The following is a 5,246-nucleotide window of genomic DNA, read 5'->3' on the forward strand; positions in this document are numbered from 1 at the left end:
ACAGATGGTGGTGTCCAGCTCCTGATCAGATCCTCAATAACGCTGATTAAAGATGAGTTACAACATGTTGAATCTCCCTTTGATGCACAAGAAGGTGCATACAGCTTGGGATCCCAGATCAGATCTTTTGAACATGTTTCTCTGGCCTGAAGGAGAGCTGCTGAAGGTGACAGATGATGAAGAAGGTGACGAAGAAGAAATGAAGGAGAAGAATCTAGGGCTGAAATGTTAATTTCCTTAAACGTGAAAAACGGTCCATAAATTGAGAATTTCTTTCAGTGTAGTCAAACTTTTTTTTAGTTTTTTTTACCAGATTGATGCCGCCACCATCAGGAATCTGTCTCTTTGTTCAATAAAAGGGTGCATCCTTTTTTTTTTGCAGCGCCGCTGCTGTGACGCACGGTCACATCCACTCGGGTCAGCATCGGAAATGAACGCGCTGCAACACACACAGGATGAGACCGGATCCGGTGTGCAGAACATACATCCGACAATTAATTAGAAGCGGACCAGAGCTTTCCCCCCAAACAACTCGTCCTCATGCGCAAACCCTGTGTGTCTGTTGATCGTCTGTTTGCTTATTGTTTGGACCAAAGCCAAAAAAAGAACCCGAGGACCTGGACGGGAAATATTTCAGAATTTTGTATTTTAATGATTTGGACTGGTCTGCAATGCGCTCTGAATCAGACCGCTGATGGGAAATGAATAGAGGAAACGAAGAAGGAAACAGTTCCTCATTCAGTTAAAGTTTTCTCTCAACAACAAACCCGCCGCACTTCAAACGTCTCGCGCTGTGGAACAAAGCGCAGCTTGTGAAATCACAGAAGACATGTGGAGATAAATCTGCCTCTCAGGACGCACCGAGACAAGTCGCTGCTGCTCGTTCTCACAGGTCGGATGTGTGCGTGGATGTAAAACGCTGCTTTCAGCAGAGAGCCCTGGGTTCCCCCCCACCTCCCCAGTTGTAACTCAAACATCCGACCCGTCACCTCTGCCCGCAAACCGGAGCGCCCCGAGCTGGAGGTGCCGCGGAGGACGCCATGGGACGATCCAAATGCTAATGCGATGGGTAAGATAGTCAGCTGTTTGTGTGGAAGTGTCCGTGGTTGAGAAGCAAAGTGGGTGTAACTGTACAAAGTGCCAGAAATCGGGTCGTTAAGGTTTGTTCCATGGAATAACCTGGAACGCGCTGGAAGGCTCTGCGTGAAGCCCGCACAAAAGAGTCTTTCAACCACTCTAGAGATTTTTAAAGTAAATGTCTTAATATTGTAGAGTATGTTGTATTTATTAGACTGATTGTTGCGGTTTCCTTAATGTGTAGGTCATTCTGTCTATAGTCAAAACTGATTTTACGCGCGCAAATCCAGAATTGTATTGGAAATAATTTCAGAATTTAATCGCTGATAGAAACGCATAATTTAGACTATAACAGTCGTGCACTTAAATGTGTGTGTGTGTGTGTGCGTGTGTGTGTGTGTGTGTGTGTGTGTGTGTGTGTGTGTGTGTGTGTGTGTGTGTGTGTGTGTGTGTGAAACCTGCGGGAAGGAGGCTGAAGGAATTAATTGAACAAAAAGAATAAACCTGATCAGTTTCAAACAGCAACATATGGCGTCAAAGTCGCACCACACTCCACTGTAATTGCCCGGTTATATCCAGATTGCAGACAAAAATGAAAACAATATATTGATGTTTTACAGTAATGACATCACATCTGTAATCCTGCTCATGGGTTGGAGAAGATGTATTATTGTGTACATTTACTCATTACAAAGCTTTGTCTAGGATTTTAGAAATACCGAGAACGTGAGTCTACCAAGTTCTTTGAACTCTCAAAATGTTGGCATTGCGCGAAATTAAAGGTTTCATTTGTGATTAATTAATTAACTGTTCATTTGTCTGTATTTCCCCATATGGCGGGTTAAAGTAGTCTCCACATTGTCAGCAATGAAGACATACTAGTTTAATTATTTATTGACCTTCAAGTAGCCATATTATTCCAATTTGACAAATTTCATTTGACCTCAGTTTTCTTAATGGTTGCTCTGGCCCTGACTATAGAATCTATAGTCAGCTCATATATAATATAATGCTCTGCTGACTGAGGACGTTTGGAGTGATATACTGCCACATGTTTTGGATAAGAGGCGTTAGGGCTGCAAGTATTAAAGGACAAAACTTACATTCATCTAGATAACAATGTCATGAAATGCATAAATGCATGACCATGAATGCATGGTCAATGGATGGATAGATGTATAATGGATGGATGGATTTTGGATGGATGGATTTTGGATGGATGACGGCTGCATGGTTGATGGATGATGGACACATGCTCGATGGATGGATACACAGTATGTATAATGGATGGATGGATTTTGGATGGATGGATGATGGACACATGGTCGATGTACGAATGGATTGATGATGATTTGATGGATGGATGGTCGATGGCTGAATGGGTGGATGGATAGATGGATGGATGGATTAACTGATAATGGATGAATGGTGGCTGGATGGATCATGCATGGATGACGGATGGATGGATGCATGGTCGATGGATGGCTGGATGGTGGATGAATGTATAAAGGTTGGTGGATGGATGAATGGTCAATGGGTGGATTTTGGATGGATGGATGGAGGGATGAATGATGGTTGGATGCTGACCTTTGAGTGAGTGTGTGTGTGGTGCTGACTGGCTGTGTCGGTGTAATCGACTCTCCGACCTTCGAGTTTGCTGATGCCCAGGGCTCCGTCTCTATGGAAACCCATTGCAATAGCCAGTGATGAGTTGACCGTCGGGGTGCTGATGAGAGGGGCGGCTCGCCGCAGTGATGCTGAGAGTTCAGGTGGATCATTGTGACTGAACGTGATTTCTAATATGTGAGTTTTGTGGCATTCAGCTCTGTGGAGGTTTTCTTTGACTTCAGTCTGGCTTCAGGCTTGTGGAGACAATGAGAAGGAGCCGGCACCTGTTGGTGGAGGTGTAAGCAGGTGCAACCATATAAATGTTATTATATATATTATATAATATACATGTGTGTTTTTATGCAAATAATTACTATAGATGATAATAACAAAGTATGGATAATGTTGACGATTTTGAACAGCAAACACTAACTTCAAGTTATTGTTCAGGACAGTAGTGAATAGATAGAATATAAGTAATTATAATAATAATTAAAAATAAATTATATTTATATATATTGGGTGTGTGTATTGGCAAACACCTAACGATGCGATACGTATCGCGATGTGTTTAAAGTGTTTGCAAACCAAAAGTTATTGACCTTTTGTTCATATAGCAGTACTTTTAAAATAAAAGTGCGCAAAACACTACTTTTGAATTCATTATTGAACTTTGCCATAACAATGCGATTAATCACGATTAAAAATTGTAATCGTTACCCAGCACTAATATATATATATATATATATATATATATATACTCTGTATCAATACACAAGTCAAAATCATTTTGTTTATTTCTACACACATTAAGTTTCGCTTTAACGCATTTTTGCTGCATTCATGTGGTGTCTGAATAATTGGAATACTCAGATATTGCTCAACACATGCTTGTTATAACAAGGATCTTTTTGTGTAATTATACATATCCTTTTTTTCACAAGACTCTTTCTTTATTTCACAAAACCAACATACGTGGTTAGACCGTTATCTGTTCCGCTCGTGTCCTCTCGGCTGAAGCTCCTCCTGCATCACACGCTCCTGAACGCACTGCTGCCGACCCTCGTCACAGGGAGCAGAGTAAATGAGATGATGATGATGATGATGATGACTTTACTTCAGTCACATCTCTTCACATCTGCCTGCTGGTGTTTCTACTATTCATCAGTGCGCATTGTTTTAAATGCTGCCCTGGTTCCTGGTTCATTGTATAAAACATGAGGGAAAGCTGAATATTAGCGATTCATAATTTAAATTCATAATCCTGCTCTAACATCAGGGATGAGTGATTTCCCTGGAGGGGGAACTGGTTTCCATCTGTCGCCACATTAAAGGTGGAGGAACTTTGCTGCCATCCCTTCAGTGTTTGGATTCTCTTTCCACCTGCTAATGGACACTTAATACCAGATTTATTGCATAAATCATGAAGGGAAAGTGACTTTTAAAATGCATATTCTCTCTCTCTCTCCAGCTAGTGTCATTTCAAAGAGATTATAAAAAGACTTCTTGACCTGTTCACAGTAATTGCTTGTGTCACCTTTTCCCTAAGTTATGTCTCCTTCTGTTTTACACTTAAAAAAATGAATTCTAATGTTTTTTGGAAACTCCTTATTTATTACCTTTTAATCTAGAAAGTCTTTTTGTTTTCCCCGTCCGTCTGTCTTTTTGTCGTAGTCACGTCTCTCTTTTCCCATACTGCGGAGGATGTGGAGTAAAGCTTGCAGCCACCAGACTATTATCATGTTCTGTATCCATAATGTGCAGCAAGACGAACAACGAGGCGTCGTTAACGCTCCTGCGGTGCTTCGGTGTTGGCGGAGGTTTGCGCTCTGTCTGCTTATTGTCTAATTGCCAGGTTGCTCTGGGAGCACTCAGCTCAACGCCTTGGACTCCAACATGTTTAATGGAATGCAGTGCGCCCATGAAATGCTAACCATAAACGAGAGGCTTATGTAGTTGTTCATCTCGTTACATAACCGTCTGAACCTGGAGGCCAGGCTGGAGTTTTTCTCTTTGTTTATAACTTTGAACCACATTAACACAAACTCATGCACATCTAAACACACAGATACCAATCCTGAATCAGTGCACTGCACACTTTCCAGGGAGATCAATATTGTTGATGTTCATAGCGGGGAAGAATCCATAAATCTGCTTAGAAGTAATTAAAGAAATGGAAGCTGCCTCATAATCTGCAGGTTTGTAAAACTAATGCAATGATTTCTGTTTGATTCATCCACTCTGATGAGTAGAATACAAGCCGTGCTGAGACACACGTAGAAACATCAGCAACAAAGTTCAAAGTTTGAGATTCTTGTGTGCAGCCAAAGATAGAAGCTCTTTGTGGTTGTTTGTCTCTTTCTTTCTCTTTGTAGCTACTTTGGTCTCTTAGTCTTTTGTGTTTTGTGTTTCTTTGCGGTCTTTTGTGTCTTTTTGAAGTTCTTCTGAGTCACTAATTAATTGTTTTGAGTGTTTTTTTTGCCCTTTCTTTGTGGTGGTTTTGCATCCCTTTGTTTAGTGTCTCTCTGTAGTTCCTTAGTGTCTCTCTGTAGTTCCTCAGT

At 41.2% G+C, this 5,246-nt stretch overlaps 1 protein-coding gene across 1 annotated transcript in view; it reads left to right on the forward strand.

Moving 5' to 3' along the window:
- The first annotated feature begins 491 nt into the window (after nt 1–491).
- fam163b (family with sequence similarity 163 member B) overlaps nt 492–5,246 on the forward strand; it is a 9,969-nt gene continuing 5,214 nt past the window's right edge. The window contains exon 1 of the mRNA XM_031870610.1: nt 492–1,069. The gene's annotated coding sequence lies outside the window, so the exon portion shown is untranslated. The remainder of the gene's footprint in view (nt 1,070–5,246) is intronic.

The sequence above is a fragment of the Anarrhichthys ocellatus genome, unplaced genomic scaffold, assembly GCF_004355925.1.
Source record: "Anarrhichthys ocellatus isolate YVR2014 unplaced genomic scaffold, GSC_Weel_1.0 scaffold53, whole genome shotgun sequence".
NCBI classification, from domain to species: Eukaryota; Metazoa; Chordata; class Actinopteri; order Perciformes; family Anarhichadidae; genus Anarrhichthys; species Anarrhichthys ocellatus.